Raw genomic sequence first — 20,385 nt, 5'->3', positions numbered from 1 at the left:
TATGTGTGTGTGTGTGTGTGTGTGTGTGTGTGTGTGTGTGTGTGTGCGCGCGCGTGCGTGCGCACGTGCGTGCGTGTGTGGCCTAGCATTACTATACTTGTGGGGACCTACATCTGTTGTGTGGGGACTCACCTCCCTTATGGGGACAAACTGGAGGTCCCCATGAGGGGAATCATTCATTTTAGGCTGAAGACTTGGTTAGGTTTAGGGTTAGGCATGTGTTGGTTATGGTTAAGGTTAGGATAAGACTCCAGGAAATGCATGTAAGTCAATCTAATGTCCCCTGAAGTGATGTATACATGGTGTGTGTGTGTGTGTGTGTGTGTGTGTGTGTGTGTGTGTGTGTGTGTGTGTGTGTGTGTGTGTGTGTGTGTGTGTGTGTGTGTGTGTGTGTGTGTGTGTGTGTGTGTGTGTGTGTGTGTGTGAGAGTGTGTGTGTGTGCATGCGTGTGTGTGTGTGTGTGTGTGTGTGTGTGTGTGTGTGTGTGTGTGTGTGTGTGTGTGTGTGTGTGTGTGTGTGTGTGTGTGTGTGTGTGTGTGTGTGTGTGTGTGTGTGAGTTAGAGGAAACAAGATATTTTGTGTGCCTCTCTCAGTCCGTTTTGTGAAAAGTTTCTGCTTAGTCGAGCTTGACGTGCAGGCCACTGTTCCTTTCTCCTTACCTCTGTTTCTGTGGCTCACTGTCAGTCATTCTGTTGATCCGTCTGATATTTCCTTTCTGCTGTGTTCCCCCTCCTGAACACAGACAGACTGCAAGAGGAGGGCAGATAAAAAAGGGGGCACCAACTAATCCCTTTTTAGCCACCTAAAGAAAAGACCCAACTAAAGAAACCTATGTCAGTTGGGTTTATATGATATATACACTTATACAGTATACATTTCCACTGCTTTACCTTAACCTGTATGCACTCTGTGATATTGTGTGACGTTGGTGTTTTAAAGGGACAGCAAAAGATCTTGTTTCACAAAAGTCGTGATTAAATAGCCATCAACTCATGATGGGATGACCTTACACAACAATACATGACAGTAGAGCATTGTATCTTATATTTTCGTATGTTTAGTCACTGACAGCACGGTGCCTAATTGTTATGACTAGGAAACGTTTTAAGTTTAAGTTAAGATGAGGAAAATATCTTGATCTTTAATACGGAAACATCTGATGCTGATTTAATGATTTAACCACAAACAAGGGGCCTTTTTCCTTTGGATCTGTCCTTTGACATATAAATGTAGCGCTTCACTGCTCAGAAAAACAACTTATCCTTTAGTAATGAACAACTGCAGTGAAAATGAATCTTCCCCTAATGCCACATAATCCACTACCATTAATTTAAAGTCTCCTCCTGAGGTTTACTGGGACATACGATCCTGTTTGTGTTTACCAGAGGGACGCAGTGTAAACTTATCAGTTGTTTTGTAATAACTGCTTGATTGGTTAGACCTCTTGTGACTGACAACTTAATCGTTGTATGTATGCTCATTCTAGGAGAGCAAAGTGAACATCCTACACCTGAACAGACCTATCGAGTGCATCCTTTGTGTGGGTGTTCAGGTTCGGTGCCATTTTAGTTGCTAATGTGCTTGCTATGACAACGGTGAAAGTGCCTTTATGTTAATTACCAACACACTCTCACTCCATAATCGTCCAGGAGCGACGTTTGGTCAGTGTCCGTGGCGTGCAGTTGTGACGCTCCTAGGCTCCTTCAGCTTCATAAAGGGACGCAAATAGCTTTCAACTGATTGCAATGTATTCCCATCTGCGGCGGGATTTGACGCTCATGGAAGAACGGCATTCGTTTGTGTCGGCTGCCCTTAAAGACAATGTGAGCGTCCATTCCCATTGGATAACGTGCTCCGAGGGTTACCGAGCCTCGAACAGCACTTGAAATGGGATGGAACCACGGCAGACTGTCCAAAACTGGATTTGAACGGGTCCACCGCGTCCCCCCCTCCCCCACCCCGTCCCCAGAACTACACATGCTGGCTATTGTGTTTCGCAACATGTTCTCTATATGGCATGTCTCTACTGGGAGTTGTAGTTTTAAAAAACGTTTTCGTATTTCCCATAATAAGAAGTTGCCAGTATTAAACTGTGTACATCCCAGGAGGTTTAGGGGATAGGAAACACTCAAATTTAAAACATATAATTAATAAATGGGTGAAAATTGCTGGTGCCCATAATGGGCAGCATTAATATATATACCCACACGCCAGCTAAGGTCAGAAGAGCTTTATTTAACAGCTGGTCTTATGTTTGTGACCCCTGTGATAACATTACATTACATTAATTGATAAGCCTGAAACATGCACTTGTCAAGGTTCACAGGCACATTTTGCAAATATGGCAGTAGCCATCGATCATCTTAAGATAAGATATACTTTATTGATCCCAAGTTGGAACATTTGCGTTACATCAGCATGTGTAACAGTTAAATATGCAGTGGTGTTTATTTGTAAATCATTTAATATAATCACACAAATTCTGTGTTTTATATTCAACAATTCTGTGTTCTTTATTTATTGATTGTTCAATACCTGACAAGGCCCGGAGATGAAATATCTACATACATCTTATAAGAGTATAATACATTATGTATAATATCAGTTAAAATAAGTGCTTCAACATAGTTAACATTGCTGGAGGTATGCACAAATATTGATAGATGTCTTGTAATGCACTATTGAGGAACCTGCAACCCAAGTTTTTCATTCAGTGCAGAACTACACCATAGTTGTGTAGGCCTATAAGATATGTCAATAAACCTTAGAACATCTTGAAATCTTGAACGGGATGTGCAAAATAGTCATTACATACAGTCTTTAATTAACAATTAGTAGAGAATAACGAGTAATAAATATACTTTATAGGGATCCTATTAATATCTAATAATAAAAATAATGAAATTCAATAACATGCTTTAACCACTAAGTGTCCCTTTATATCAGCTGTGCACCTTTATGGTGTAAATACAGCCTATCTACCAATTGGATCAAATATAAAAGTCAACCGAATTAGTGTTGATACTGCAAGGAGACGTATTGTGTGAAAAGAAATGTAAGATGTTGTTTAATGGCTGATATATTTATGATCCACGTCACGTTTTCAGTTCCTCATGTTTGTCTTTTCATCAGGGCTCTATAAATACAGAACTACGGCAGATATGTAATATTTAATGCAGCCGAACCGTGTATTACAATGCCGGTATGTGATGAATTTCAAAGAGAAAAGCAAGCACACTCGGAATAAAGTATTTTTTTATTTTTTTTAAATGTTTTCGGTCTGTTTCCGGTATTTGTTAATGACGATGTGCTCTGAGATGTGAGACTGGAATTGCACAGGGGAAAATAACGTATCTTTAGATGCGGATTTTGTTAAACTAATGCAAACTAATACGTTTGCGCTGTGGACCAACACTATACATTGACGGGGAAGGGGGTAGCAATAAAGATAACACCATTAAACAGTTACACAACATAACAGAAATAATATTGATAGCAGCGTCCCTAGCAACCACCTTGGTAACAATGAAAACGTTCTATGGACGCAATTTCCTGAAGTAATCTTCGTAATAACTAGCAAACTAAAGATCATGTACATCCACTGCACACATAATCTGAAATAACAACTCATATTTCTCGCATCAAATGACATCAAAACGCATTTTAATGTCCAAACTAACTTTAAAATAGGCATTTTCCAACGAGAATAAAACGAAGTTCGGCCATGTTTTTTTTTTCTGCAGGGAGAAATTTGAAGATCACGTGACATAGACGCCGAGCCATTGGAATGAATGGTGAAAAAAACGGGGTTTGTCAAACATGCCATCCTTTACTCCGAAAAAATATTTGTTTCTCCGAATCGAAGGGGAAAAATAGAAAAGCATTGCACACAATTTAAACCAATGAATGTTGTGTAATTAACAAGGATAATCTGGTGTTTTTTAGTCGATGAGTAGTGCAGATATCACTGTAAAATCAATCGACTGTAAGGGGAATACTTACTTCCGGGTGTACAATTCTCCGTTATCCAATGGGAATGAACGCTCACATTGCCTTTCATTTCATTTCATTTCAAACCTTTATTTAACCAGATTGGTCCCATTGAGATCATAGATCTCTTTTTCAAGGGAGACCTGCCTTTAAGGGCAGCCGACACAAACGAATGCCGTGCTTCCATGAGCGTCAAATCCCGCCGCAGATGGGAATACATTGCAATCAGTTGAAAGCTATTTGCGTCCCTTTATGACGCTGAAGGAGCCTAGGAGCGTCACAATTGGACGCCACGGACACTGACCAAACGTCGCTCCTGGACGATTATGGAGTGAGAGTGTGTTGTAATTACGAGTGCTTAATGGCTCCTCCAACTTCTCTTGACTTCCCTCTACATATTCACACACCTTAATGATGACTGCTAGATTCTCCGTCACTGCAGTTATTTATCATTTATTTAATCCCTGAATAACCTGCTTCACTGTTTATTATTGTATTTTCTGGATTAGCTGATGCCTAGATTAAAGGTAGTTTGTTCATCCACCATTTTACAATGTGGTCAGAAGAAGTGTATATCCGAAATGTTTACAGAGATTTAATGCAAAAGTGTATTGCAGTTTATTGAACACAACGAGAGAGTGTAATATCTGCCTGAGCACACGGTCCATCTCACTAATATTATTATCTTGTCAGGATAGTGTTGTTTCCCAAAACCCTGTTGGTTTTTATTCTTGTCTCTGTATTGGTTTCAGGTCATGCATTTTTAACCTCTGTTTAACTCTACTGATTGTTTTATTAAAGTAGTGGTCTCTGTCTTGTTTGTGTAGTCGATTAAATTACTTTTCTCCCCCCACCAGTGTTTTGTTAATGTGAATAGCATTGTTGCCATTGTACAGTATTCTTTTCAGGGCGGCTAATTTATTAAACAGGCAGCACCTTAGTTACAAGAGCTTATCTGTTCAGGTTGCTTTGTTGCAGAGAGATGACACTGCATTAAGCATGTGCCACACTCATCTGTTTTTCCCTCCTCATAGACCCCTTTCCTTTGTTCTCATTCATTGACTATTCCTATGCCCGACTCCAAAGCTCTTTTCTGTATGGATTCATTCTTTATCTTCAGCCTTATCCCTGCAACATGTCTTAAATGTTCCACCATACATGCTTTCTTTTTCTCATCACCAGTTTGAAAAACAAATTTTGAAAAATCATTTCTCAAACTTTGTTTCATTCCCTGCTTTGGAGAAATAATATGTTTCAATGACTTTGTCATATTTTATTTGATAACCATCAGCTGATGTTGTGCGTCGGCAACTTTGTTAAATGTTTTTTGTTAGTTTAGTTATTTATGTTCCACTTCCTGTTTTATTTTGTATTCACCTTGTCTCCAGTGGCATTTTCTCCCGGAGGCCAAGGGAAGCCAGGCTTTCCCTGTTTTTTCGGATTGTAGTTATAATTTAAATAAATAAATAAAAACACTTTGTTTTGTTTCGATAATTCTCCTTTGCTGTGTGTTGCTGCCGGCCCGTCTCTCCCCCATTCTCATTGAGTATTTTACAAAGAGTGAAACAAACAGCGCCCCTCTAGATGTTATGGTGAAACAGTAGATTGCACTTGAATCTGGCTTCCCTAGGTAAAAAAAAATTGAGGGATTGACCAATCAGATGAGGCTTACGTGATGCCCCTGCTAACCTGTGATTGGTCAGGGCCATGCCAAGGGAAGCCGGCTGGCTTCCCTTGTCTCACAATCCAATCAAATCGCATCAATTTAGTGTTGCAGTGACGCGTCCTAAAATCCGGAAGTAAGCTGCTCTCGGTTCCCCTCGACAAAAAAGCAATGGGATTTCTCCATAGGATTTAGGAAAATAGCTCGAAATAAGGTCAGTGGAAAACGAACCTGTTAGATAAATGCACGTTTTGTTCAGTCGGATAATATCCACATGTCTACCCTACTTTCATAATTTTCGAATCATAAATCTAATCGATAGAAGATAGATAGTGTCACTGCATCACTCTCACCGCCGTTAGCAAGTAGCAAGCAACTGAAGCAAGTGCAATTATGGAGGGTGGAGATTTAGAGTATTTCATCAAAAATAATTTTACTAAACTTCCGCTACAGCAGCAACAACAAATACAATCTGATGACAGGTCGATGCCCAAACTGGAGCTGTGTACAGAGAGGAAAAAAGGAGCGAATCGAACATAAAAACGTTAAAGGTCTCCTGATTTAGTTTGTGAATGAATGCTTATTAGAGTTTGGGCTGGAGAGTGCGTGCGGACATGTCGGTTAGATAACAGGCGTGTGTAAGTTCTGCATCTGATACAAATGTGTGTAAAATGATACCGGGTGCTGTAATCACTCATCTGATTACGTTATTACATTGACCACCACACCCCCGACCCAAAAGAAAGGACGTATTATTGGCTTCCCCTATTTTTTTCCCCACGCCATGCTACTGCTTGTCTCATTCCTGGTTCCTTGTCTTCCTGCCTTGGTTGTGTCCCACCCCCTCCAGAACACCCTGTCCTCACTGTGCAGTTCCTTCAGCGACAGGCTGCTGCACCCCTGCTGTCTCACGGAGAGATACCGCAGGTCCTTCCTTCCTGCAGCGGTCAGACTATACAACCAGCACAGCCCCTAATAGACCCCCCCCCCCCTACACACACCACAACACAGACTATATCACCCCTTGCTGCTAAATACCAATCAACTATGTGCTATATGTGCGATATATATATATGCCGTTAATAACTGTAATTTACACCTGGCTGCTAAATCCTTAGAACCGTTACAAGGTGTGTTTTTTGCATTTTGTAAATTGTGTAACTTGCTGCTGTTAAATACCATCAAACTATGTGCAATATGTGCTATATGTGCAATATATACATTATATACATATGCCATTAATAACTGTGTAATATATACCTGGCTGCTAAATCCTAAGAACTGTTACAGGATTTGTATTTTGAAAAGTATTTTTTTTACTTTTATTTTTTTATTATATTTTCATTATATCATAACTTAGTTCCTTTTTTAACAACATTAAGTCTGTGGCTCTTTCCTGCTGTAACGATGCAAATTCCCCCTCTGTGGGACAATAAAGGTATTCTGATTCTGATCATCAGTGTCTGCCCCGCCCCTGATTGTTTCCACCTGTGCCCACTTCTCTCTTGTATATAGTATCCTGTCTTTCTTTGTTTGTTGCCAGATTGTCTTGTGTCTTTTGCCAAACTCTCCAGCGTTATCCTATTTGCATCTAAGTATCGAAGTTATAGTCATTATCCGTAGATGTAGTTATAGTAAGGTAAGATCAGGTAGAAGTATTTTTCTAGTTATTAGTAGGTAAACATTAGTGGAGATTCTTTATTGTATATGTTTTTGTACTGTTTCTGTTTTTTCAAGTAAAAACTTTTTATTGTACTTGAATCCTGTGTCTGCCTTCGTGCCTTTGGGTCCACTCCTTGTACACCCGTAACAGCTGAGCCTCGAAAGCATTGACTGTTTTCCTTTTAGTCTCTGTCAAATACCAGACCATTGCTGTTGTGAAATGCTATGAAAACATATTTGGATGTAAACATTAGCTCTCTTAAAATTGAAGTAAAGTGAAAACATTGCAACTTTCCCTTAGTCACACACAGTCCACCTGTCATGTCTCTGGGGCGACACACACTTAGAAAACAATTGGCTTACAAACACGGCTTTATGAGATTACAAATATTACATGTTGATAGCTGTGCGTGAATAATTGAAGGAGTGGATAAACAGGCTATACTGACAAACTGTACACACAGACAACTAAAGCCGGTGGGATAATCATCTGTTTGATTTGATCTATTCTTTAATGAGGTTTAGTTCCCATTCTCCCCTTAGTTGCTCTCCAGATACTTCACTCTTTGCTTACATTTTCCTGCAGTAAATATTTAATTTTCTCCATCACTGCATTTTTCATTATAAAGCTGATGCTCCGAGTTGAATAAGGCTTATCAGATGCACTGGCATTTATTGAAAGGTGCTGTCAGATCATTTGGGAAATCTCTGAAAGATTCTGTGTTTGTATTTAATTTTTTGAAATGAGATTAAGCAGTCCGGCATATCATTATATTGTTTATTCTTTAAGGGAATATGTCAATGCAGTGTTTCTCATGCAGTAATGTTACGTTGCGTTGTGGTAAAAGTAAGCCACATTTAACTTTTGTTTTGCCGCTTTATTAATACATACTGGTCTCAAATAAGCCAGCCATAACATCTCCAGTCATCTCTTCTCTGGCCGAATACACATCCTGTTAGCCGGGACCCCAACTTCTTCTCTCTGGCTTCGACAACCCACCTACGATGCCCCAGCACCCTTTGTCTTCAACCTGCTGTCCCCTCTTATACCCTCCACACTAGGGACCAAGTGCCTGTTGAAATGCAATCACAATACCCTGTTGCTAAACTATCCAGCACCCCCCATATGTCTTGGCCTGAACACCTTGTTCTCTGCTTCCACTGGCAATTTCGCTTTCTGCCTGGCTTCACAATGATAGAACGATCTACCTAATCCGGTCCACACAGCAACATTAATTTGTGTTCTGTACACACGACTCACGCTTCCCACAATCAATACTGTACTGCTACCTCTTATCTTACTTATATCCTCTCTTTTATAATCCAATCCTCCTCCTTGGTCACAGTATTGTCACAGCCCTTGCTCTACTTTTTTCTGGTTGTTTGAGATGCTGCTGAAGAAGTTTTTTTTTTGCTGCACTCATTGTAAGAGAGCAGGATGAGAACCTTCTAAATAGAAAGTGTAAAAGGAACAGCTTTCACTGTTGGCAGCAGAAATACATGGAGATGGAAATAGGTTGTGTGTGTGTGTGTGTGTGTGTGTGTGTGTGTGTGTGTGTGTGTGTGTGTGTGTGTGTGTGTGTGTGTGTGTGTGTGTGTGTGTGTGTGTGTGTGTGTGTGTGTGTGTGTGTGTGTGTGTGTGTGTGTGTGTGTGTGTGTGTGTGTGTGTGTGTGTGTGTGTGTGTGTGGTTCAGCAGTGTGTGTGTGTGTGTGTGTGTGTGCGTGCGTGTGTGTGTGTGTGTGTGTGTGTGTGTGTGTGTGTGTGTGTGTGTGTGTGTGTGTGTGTGTGTGTGTGTGTGTGTGTGTGTGTGTGTGTGTGTGTGTGTGTGTGTGTTTGTGTGTGTGTGTTTGGAGAGAGATAAGGTGACAGGCAGCTCTGGGGTCAGTCTGGCCATATCTCGCAGACAGCCTCACTTGCCCTGTGGGTGGTTTAACCAGACATCTGCTGAACTCCCATTAGATCCTGCGGGGCTTCACTTGTCTGCCACTGCTCCCCTCCGATGACCCTGGATCAGCCAGCAAGGATTTACATAATGTACGATGGGATAAGAGGTGTAGCTGCTGTGCCAGAGGCTGATATCAGATCAGGTCGTAAAGAATTGGAGATAATATTGTCTCAGGCATGTCCTCTCAAACACTGATTGGAGATTGGGGAACTGGGACTGAGAGCAACAGCATACGAAACAGACCAGAGTCTCAGTTGGAGGATTAAAGGTGAGGTTTAGCTTCTGGGTCAAAACTGTGATATCGAAAACAAGTCAGTCTTATTTAAACTGTCTAATTATCAAACTACAATTGAACATATTTGCATGGCTCCTATAAATAACTTCTCAACCAGGTTCAATTAATGTTTTAAAGTGATGTATACTGCTAATTCTCCCATGTTAAACTGCTGTATTAAGCTTCGACCACACAGTTTTTCATTCATGATTTTCCTGTTTTTTTATTCAAGATACTGTGTTTTGTTCAAGGTACATTGCATAAGCTCAGCACATGGAATTTGATATGGGTACAGTAAAGGGCAACACTGTATTTCACACTTAGTTTCCTGTAATTTCCTGAATCAGAAATAATGTTCCTGGAAAATTACTTTCCTGGAAATGACTATAATCTAGTACTATTTGCATTTATATTGGTACATCACACACTAATTACAATCATTAACTGTTTAATCTAGAGGGCTTGGCAGGTCAGCTACATTTAATTTAAATACTCTTTCATAAAGGCACAAATAAAAATATGGAGCTTAACTCTTTTCTATAATAAAATGAATATTATTGGAGCTGAAGGGGAGCACTTCTTTTAACTATCTTTCTGGGAAGCAATTGCTGTTAATGCCTAGCTTACCTCAACAACAAACATGTCTAACATCTAACTGCATAGTTCTTTAAGGGAAACTTCACTTTGTCTGAAGTGGTTCGAATACGTTTTCATTGCTCATTGTAACAACTAATTAAAATGTCCTTGGTAGTGAATAACTGTAGTTTAATGTTGTATAAAATGCATGTTTTTGGGATCTTGTCTGTGTGTATGCATGAGAAAATGTATAGTATATTGGAGTCAAATAGGGTATTTCAAATAGCGGACAGTGCCCTATTATCACAGCCAGTCCAGAGGAGCAAAAGAGAATCAAACTGGCACAGAGACGCTGCTAGAGACACAACACAGAAATACACTGTAAACATGGCTTAATGACACCAGATCTGAACTACAGGATTACAGTCAATCAGTCATTTTAAACTGCAATCTCAGGATATAATGAGCATCTCAATTAGAGACATGGACACAGGCCCAGCTACAAAGCAAAACAATTTCTATATCAGATATTATTTGAGGTGCAAGAGCATCTACTTTTAGGATAAATACTTGCCTTTTTCCGTGACATCAAATCAATCTGCATTCATTTTTACTGTTCCTGATGTCCAACGTTGCTTCATAGTAAAAAACACTGTCAGACTGGTTGGAGTTGGTAATAACTTAATAATTCTAAATGTGTCAACTACTGTACTACTACTGGCATTGTGAAACCCACAAGGTAAAACCGGTCCTGCATGGACACGCTAATACTCCATCTGTCCTGCCTTGCTAAGTTGGATTTGATAGCTAGAAGTTGCCATATCTGCCACCAGATTATAGTATGTTTTTTATATTGAGTCAACCAAACCAAACAGATCATAGTGGAGGCATGCAGCCTTGCTTTTTTAGAATTGCCACTGGGTATATGTGACCTGGCCAAGCAGAAAACACAACATAACGCCTCCGCCTTTTTATGTACAGAATCCTCCCTAGCTAACAAAGAGGCCCCACACATGTTATTCGAGCAAGATGTATTTTGCAAGGCTTGTTTAACATCAGTTAACCCTCCAGTTTTTGCTGAATCTCAGCCAGGATGGCATCACATTGATTTCACATGAACTATTCTGCTATGGGTAGAAAAAGGAGAGCTGACTAAGACACGATCTTCCTTAATGCTGAGACTCAACTGGTTAACATATGGTACACAATCGCTGTCATCGTCAACATTGGTTATCGATATGCACAAAATTAAATGCTGCTGTGGACTTCACTTGGTTTGGCTTTGAGTTGTGTCAACCCTGATTTGTATTCTAAACCATAACTTGAGTTATAATTACAGATAATTCAAATTGGAATAAGTGATTCATAAAACTGAAAGCCCATGAAAACAGAGTCTAGCAATACAAATTGTCAGAAAGAAGCCAGAAAAACAAGTGAGTGCCTCGGGTCTGTTGGGTCCCATGTATTGTATTAAATGGAGCGAGAGTCACAGCAGGAACTAGTTTCATTTAATTTAAATATGCAAAGTGTTGGTAGCCTGCCCTCTAGGTGTTCTCTCCTTATTGTTTACCACTCTGATTTTAATGGCGTGTTGGTCCTATCCTAAGAGAGACTCGGAGTAAATACCTTTGACCTCCAGCTGAGCTCCATCTTCCTTCTTCAAAAAGGAAAATGTTTACAGAAATGTTTTATATCCTACAGTTTCAGCTCATCAAATCCCTCTGATGTGATGTGAAACCTGTTGAGAGACAGAATCAAGGAAAAATAGATACACAAACGCACGTATACAGAGCAGACATTCAGGGGTTATGTTTGCTGCATGCATGCTTGTCATGTCAGTGAAACGGATCCAATCACTGTTAAATATTTATAGCTCAGAGAGAAAAGAGAGAGATGAACTGAACTGAAACAAGTTCTGCAATTTAAAACATAAATGTGTTTTTTTATATGCCCTCCAGAACAACACATACATGTCAAAGGAATTTGTAAAAATACATTAATTGTCAATTTTGTATTGAAATCTGTGTTCATCGAATATGCTGAATTGTTTACTCCATTGAGAAGTAAATAATTGTTCAAGACACTTATGGGCTGCATTTAACTATGTTGATGTCGTAATCTTCATATTGAACAGTCAAATTAGATTTTAAATAAACCTTATCATTTGGATGCAGTCTTCTTATCTGTGTGCCCTATCAGCAGGTTGTGGTTAAGCTAAGACACAAATATGACTCGGTTTTGCTTAGTTGTTCAATGTAAGCTCCAGCCACAAAAGAAACCTTGAATCAATGTAACATTAACTGTGAGGAATGGAAATGGATCGAAACTCGTTTGTTTTAAAATAGGTAAACACAGCGCACATAATCCAGATGAAGAAGATGAGTAAGTCGGTGTCTGTTTGATCCTGACACTTCGGCTCTCCAGGCAAGATGAGGAGCAAAGAGTCTGAAGTGAAGATCACAGCAGCCTTAAGGCCAAACCCCGGGAAGCTAAGCTACACCGGGGGGAACAGACACGACATACCCAGACGGTGTGTGTATGTGTGTCTGTGTAAAGGGGTATATACAGGCCCAGGAAAAGCCTTGTAGAGGGACAGATTACTTTAAGAGCTGATAACGTTGAGAGAAGACACTCTATGATGAGAAAAAGGATGTTGGAGATTGAACAGAGTGACAAGATTGAGGGGAAGGCTCTGAACATAGAAAAAACAGAGAGCTTCACAAAAATGAAATGTATTGTCCAGGATGACTTAGCATCAAAACCTTCGGCGAAAACACCGACCATGTCACTCACTTGCAACACTATTTTGTTCCTCACTTTTCACCGTTCTACATTTCCCCTCGTCTCAGCTATTCTTCTGGTGCCAAGTCCTCAGTGTTGGGGCATAAAGTGCCAGAGATCCATCAGTGCTCGCTAAAAAGTCTTGCTGGCTCATAAATAAAGGATGTAGATGAATTTAGAAGTGAAATCACCCTTTAGGTTGTTAATGTCACAGCCTACAGAACAACATGAAATACTCCCTAAACCCCTCGGTGCTCAGCTCCCTCCGTCTGTGTACCTCCACACTGTAGCATGAATGTAGCAGGAAGTGTGTGTGTTCATATTTTCATGGCACCACTCGTTCCTTTAAGCTTAACATGTTTTTATTTCAGTCTCTCCCACTGGGCATTGTGTAACATGTACTGTAGTTTGTAGTTATTGTCATCCATGTATGCTTAACAATTGAGATTGAAAGGTTGTTCTTGAACTCAGAAACAGTGGTTGATAATAAAAGGGGATCTTGCTGTACTGTAGCTGTTCTTATGTTATTATCATCTCAAATCTGATTCATGACGTTCCTCTCTGGCATACCAATTTGGACAAACCACATTTCATATTTATTCACTGAAGACACAGTTTGTCAGTATTACTGGATGCTTCAGTATCTGATGGTTCAACCCAGTCTCACGGCATTTCGTGTTCACCAACACGATTTTTAATCTATTGATTCGTGTTCACCATCACGATTTGCCCCTTTTTTTCGTGTTGCACAGCACGATTTTAAAAGCAATGTATTTCTACTGGTAATGTGTTTCGTGCCTGCAGGCTGCAGCACGTCTTTTTCTCCGGTCGGGTCGTGGAAGACCGGAAGCTGTGTGGTTCATAAAAACATGTTCTTACTCAATATCAAGCCACAGTTATTGCTTTTATTTTAAATCGTATAATTTCGGACTTTTGTTGCAGTCTGTGAGGAAAATAAATGGGGCTCAGAGCCTCAGGATACTGAAATCTGTATTTTTTCCTTCTAATTTGTTATTCTTTTCAAAATAACACTGTTATTTACTCACCAATAACACACAATTATCCTTGCTTTTATTTATTGGTTTAATTCCATAATCTCTGGCTTTTTTGGCGTCCGTCAGGAACTGAATTTCAAAATAAATATAACCGGAAACAGACGTAGGCATTTCGAGCGATTACCCAAGATCCTCAGCTATGGTTTTAAGCTCGCTGATTGGATGTGTTAGCCGCAATGCATTCTGGGAGTTGGTGTTTATATTATATGAAATCCGGAAAACATTTTAAAAGTATAAAATAATACTTAATTCCGAGTGCTCTTGCTTTTCTCTTTGAAAGTCATCACATAACGGCATTGTAACACACGGTTCGGCTGCATTACATATTACAGATCTGCTGTAGTTCTTTATTTAGTGAGCCCTGATGAGAAGACCTTTGGAAAAACTGGAAGAAATGGCGCCGAAACTGAATACTTGACGTGGATCATAAATATATCAACAATTAAACAACATCTTCAATTTCTCTTCACACAATACGTCTCCTTGCAGTATCAACACTAATTCGGCTGACTTTTATATTTGATCTAATTCATAGATAGGTTATATTTACACCATAAAGGTGCACAGCTGATATAAAAGGACTTGTAGTTTTTAAAGATATTACTGATTTTCTTTGAATGTAAGAATGTAAATACTGAGTCTGAAATAGTATAGCAATATGCTGTAAAATGATGTGAAAGCATGCATAAAACTATACATCTTCAGATGTTGTACATACACACTAATATTACAAAGTTATTATGGCTGTGTGCACCTTGTGTGTACCTCCTAGTGGTTAAAGAACGTTATTGAATTATTGTTTTATGTGTTATATTTGATTAAAAAAATATTAAGAGTACATACTTTCATAGGGGGAAAGTATAAATATAGAAATATAGAATATAAAAAATCAAGAAGATACTATAAGTGATCTCTACAATAAAACAGTTTAGTGCAGGATGTACAAAGATATTAATAGGAGGAGGTGCAAAACAGAAAAACGGATTAACCTTTATTTAAACATTAAACATTAAATATTAAGCCTGACAAAGTAATTAACGTCTAATATATTGCTTTCCTGCAATGTTAACTATGTTGAAGCACTTATTTTAACTTATATTATACACATTAATTATACTCTTATGTATGTAGATAGAATAAGAAATGTGCAGAATATGACAGTTTAATGGTGGAGGTACACACATATTGATAGATGTCTTGTAATGCACTGTTGAGGAACCTGTGACCCAAGTTTTTCATTCATTGCATAACTACACCGTAGTTGTGTATGATATGTCAATAAACCTTTGAAAATCTTGAAAGGGATGTGCAAAATAGCCATAATATACAGTCTTTAATTAACTATTAGTAGAGAATAACGAGTAATGAATATACTTTATTACTTGTCAATTGCAGATAAATGTTTAGTCTTCTCAAGCACCAACTATCAAATATCTCTCCTGATTGTTGGCACTTGACAATCACCTTACCTGAATTTTACTCAGGTGTAACTAAAGTCTGATTTAAGGGTTGTTTATATATTTCACATAATTAATCAGAATCTGCAAAGTAACTCAAATAAATGCAGTGGAGTAAAAATACCAGGTTAACCTCTGAATTGTAGTGGAGTAGAATTACAAAGTAACAATGAGCTGTCATGTGGGTATATATTAATGCTGCGCATTATGGACACAAGCGATTTTCACCCATTTATTAATGATATGTTTTACATTTGATAACACCAATGTGTTTAATAATGGCAACTTCTAATTGTGGGAAAAACGAAAACGTTCAGTAGAGACGTGACGTCCCATAGAACATTTTGCGAAACACAATAGCCAGCATGTGTAGTTCTGGGGGGGTGTTCGATTCCAGTTTTGGATAATCTGGCGTGGTTTCATTCCATTTCACACAGCTGTTTGACGCTCTGCGTAAGGACTGTAGTCCTAAACGATAGCTGGGGATTATGGGTAGTGTAGTGTCTTCGGCCATCCTAAACTCAGAAATGTTGACAATCGCAATGATGTTCGAAATGTCCCTTATAGGCCTACGTCTGTTTCCGGTTATTTTTATTTTGAAATTCAGTTCCTGACGGACACCAAAAAAGCCCGAGATTATGGAATTAAACCAATAAATAAAAGCAAGGATAATTGTGTGTTATTGGTGAGTAAATAACAGTGTGTTATTTTGAAAAGAATAACAAATTAGAAGGAAAGAAATATTTAAAAATACAGATTTCAGTATCCTGAGGCTCTGAGCCCCATTTATTTTCCTCACAGATGGCAACAAAAGTCCGAAATTATACGATTTAAAATAAAAGCAATAATTGTGGCTTGATATTGAGTAAGAACATGTTTTTATGAACCACACAGCTTCCGGTCTTCCACGACCCGACCGGAGAAAAAGACGTGCTGCAGCCTGCAGGCACGAAACACGTTACCAGTAGAAATACATTGCTTTTAAAATCGTGCTGTGCAACACGAAAAAAAGGGGCAAATCGTGATGGTGAACACGAATCAATAGATTAAAAATTGTGTTGGTGAACACGAAATGCCGTGAGACTGGGTTGGATGGTTAGTTGACAACAATAGCTTGAAACCAACACAATGTATTTCATTCTCTTTGTACTACAGTATGAAGTGATACTCCAGCTTTGGTACACAGTTGTGTTTGGTGCACTTGGCGGTCTACATGTGTCAGGGATGTACTGTAGAGAGATGTCAGTATGGAGCAGAGAGATAACCAAGCCTACAGCTCGTCATCTGAACCAGTTAGAGCCATGGCGAATGTACTCATGAGGATCAAAGCTAGCCCCGGCCTTCAGTAACATGGAGCTATTTCCAGCGTTAGCTTCAATCCTAACATCATGGGCTGTTAGTGCATGTTGACATGAAAGCTTTTGCTCGAGTCTTGGCACTGCCGGTATTAACACATTGATAATGTGTAGGCAGTAGATTAAAGATCTTCTTCTGCAGCACAGCATAAGGGTTTTTTCCAGTAGCATGTTATAACGAAGGCTAACATGGCCTCTGATAACAGGCTTAAATACAGTACAGGGCATGTTTGCAGTTTGTAATTCTTGAGGAACATTTCAACTTAAAGTCACATCAAATGTCTCAAGAGAGCCAACCGGTGCCTAAAATGTTGCACATATCTGACTTTCAAGAAGTAATAAAACAGCAAGAAGAAATGTATTTTACAAAAACTTTAGAAGTAAGATAAAGAATCTGTGTTTTCTACAGAAAGCAATGAAGGAATATTTATCAAACTAATATATGTTAGTTCCGGTCGCTGTGCCAGGAACACAACACATTGTTAGAAAAACAAAAGTTGCCCTCCTCTGCATCTGCCTTATTAAACCAAATGGTTCAGCAGCTCTCCCCATTTGTTTCCCCGCCATGCATCTGCTTCTCCCTGGTTATTATTCAGCAGATAGATGAGATACAAATGAGATGAATGTTGGCCACCTCTGGCATTACCTGCAGGCAGTGTGAGTTTCTGTGTGTGTGTGTGTGTGTGTGTGTGTGTGTGTGTGTGTGTGTGTGTGTGTGTGTGTGTGTGTGTGTGTGTGTGTGTGTGTTGTGTGTGTGTGTGTGTGTGTGTGTGTGTGTGTGTGTGTGTGTGTGTGTGTGAATATCAGCCTGAACACATGGACCTTCACTATTGTGCTGTTTGTTGAGCTGCAGAGACATGCAGTATTTACGGTCGGACTCCGTATCTACATTAAAGAGAGAATAAAAACAGCATTATTGTTCTGCTATTCATTAACAAAGCTTCTGAATACCGCAGCATAAAAGGAAAGAGTCGGTCAGCCATTTATATTGAAGCAGAGGACAGTCTAACAGCATTCTAGCCAAAGGCAGAATCTCAAAAGCTTACATTTCTGAGTTGCTCTGGGCTATAGTTTTGAATAAAAAACTATGATTTCTATGCTGAGTCTCGATGAAAAGACACATCCTCCCAAACTCAGGTATGTGTCTCAGCGGTCACAGATGTCCACGTTTCGCCTGGATGGATCACACAGGGGAGAGAGAGTGACACATCGGGAAGGAGGGAGGAAAAGGTCACTCATTCAATATTCAAATAATCTTTGGTCTTTACCGGATCTTGTAATGTCTTTCCCAAAGCCATGAACTCTAGGGTGTAACTGCGCTGTAGACATTTCCCTGTGATGAAACAAAGAAAGGCATATTAATATATACATATCAGTTAAAGGTAAATTGATACATAAATTCTTTATTCTCGTTAATCTCTTTATTGGCAAAGTGTTGGGGCTTCATACCACGGTACTAAAATGAAGTTAGTAATATGTCTTCATGGCAAAAATATAATTTTATCGGAATAAGAAAGTGTTTATCCAACCCTGTTAAACATCTACTTCTCATACAGATCTTTTTTATTTCATTGTTATGTAGAATTCAAAACACAATTGACTAATGCTGCAACTAATATTTTTTTTTCATTGTTAATCCGTCAACTATTATAATATGATATAAACCAGAAAATATACTGTACATACAGTATGTCAGAAGCTGGTGAGTGAGAATTAGACTTGTTTTTCTTAAAAATGTATGAAACCAAAAATAAACCGATTATCAAAATAGTTGTAGATGAATTTGATGGTTGACAACTAATTGATTCATGATTCATCTTTGCATCTATAATTGAGCCTCATAGTGCTGCTGATGCATATATGTTCGTCTATTCAACTTTGAAATATAAATACAGTTAAAATCCAGAAAGTGTGCATTGTTTCACTCTACAGCAGAACGATATCAAGTGATATTTCTTTACTATAACTTTAACGATGAAATTACTTCTGGGCTGCTGAGAGGTGAGATGCATTTGGAGTCCATTGTATTTGAAGAAGTGATATCAGAGAAAAGAGTGACGCACTTAATCACTCCTGCTCGTTTTGTTTTATCTGTATAACAAGCATTGTTTCGGTTTACTTGTTATGTTCAAATGTTCATTAGCATCAATGCTTTAATGCTTGACATCTTAAAATAGTTTACTACAACAGAACCAGTTAACTTCATTGCTGTCAATCCTTATAAAGTGAAACTACCTCTATGCATCTGATACACAGCCCATGTTTTCACACATGTTTTTTAAGTACAATTGAAAATGTGACTAATCATTTTCATGAGTGCTCTTCTCTGAAGCAGGAGCTTATGTTGTATGCTTAAAGTCTAAAGTCATTAGTGACCAGTGTTTGACCAGAAGTGGTGTCAGCTTGTCTGCTCTGGTTTGTTCCTGGTAATGCTGTATGTGGTATGTTCCCACTTGGTGGAATTATAGCCGGGCTTCTATTCGCTGCATGTGAAGGAGGTCGTTTATTGATTACCTCTGCATGCTTCAATTTAATTGGCACTTGCAAACAAATAATGTACTCCAAGGGCTGTAGATACAAGTATAGCTAGGAAGAGTTTGAGGCTTATTCACTGAAGGTAAAGTAATATTAAACGTAGCAAGAACAAAAAAACGATGGTTATGGTTAGCGTTAGAAAAATATCACTCGTCACCAGCTTGGTCTTCAATATCAGGATACATGTATTTATTATCCTTGCAAGAATGGAAGTAGTCATCACATACAGAGCTGCGTGGGACAAATAGTTCCCCGAACAGTGTCCTTCACATGCTTATATAGAAAGGGTGTTATACAAGATGCAGAATACTGGTTCAAAGCAGTATTCAAAGCAGTGCTATTTCACTGGGTGTCCCCCAGGGGTCAGTACTGGGTCCACTCCTATTCATCAAATATCTCTTCCCCCTGGGCAAAATCCTGCGTCACCATGAGGTTAATTTTCACTGCTACGCCGACGACACACAGGTCTACATTTCCTCCAAACCCACCACTGCCCTGCCCCCAACCTCCATTACCACCTGCCTTGAGGACATCAGGAGCTAGATGAGCAGGAACCCCCTGAAGCTTAACAGTAGCAAATGCCCAAATCCACCCTCACCAAGTCATATAACACCCCAGCACCAAACATCACCATCAACGGCTTCCCCATACCATTCGCTGCCCAAGTCAAAAGCCTCGGTGTCATTCTGGACGGCTCCCTCTCATTCACACCACACATAAAAAACTTATGGGAAGGACATCCCTAACTGAATGACCAAACAAAACATGGATAGGTAACCAATCAGAGCAGACTGGACTCTGATTTCAGACAGAGGTTGAAAAAAGGTGCTGCAGCACAGGCAGTATGAGGAAGATAAAGTACTTTTTGAACATTGAAGCATGTAAACATCTCACAGTAGATGCACAAAATACAGATATAAATAAAAAAATAATCACACAAGGGCACCTTTAATTACTACAGGCAGCTTGCCGTCTTCATTTTGAATCCATGTTTTATTTAAATAGTTTATATTGTTAGAAATGTTTGGTTGGAAAAAGAAATGTAGCCATTATTCTTCTTGTTTACAGACTTACAGCAGTACCATAAACAA

Source organism: Pseudochaenichthys georgianus, chromosome 10, assembly GCF_902827115.2.
Source record: "Pseudochaenichthys georgianus chromosome 10, fPseGeo1.2, whole genome shotgun sequence".
Taxonomy (NCBI): Eukaryota; Metazoa; Chordata; class Actinopteri; order Perciformes; family Channichthyidae; genus Pseudochaenichthys; species Pseudochaenichthys georgianus.
Note: the sequence above shows the minus strand (reverse complement) of the source record.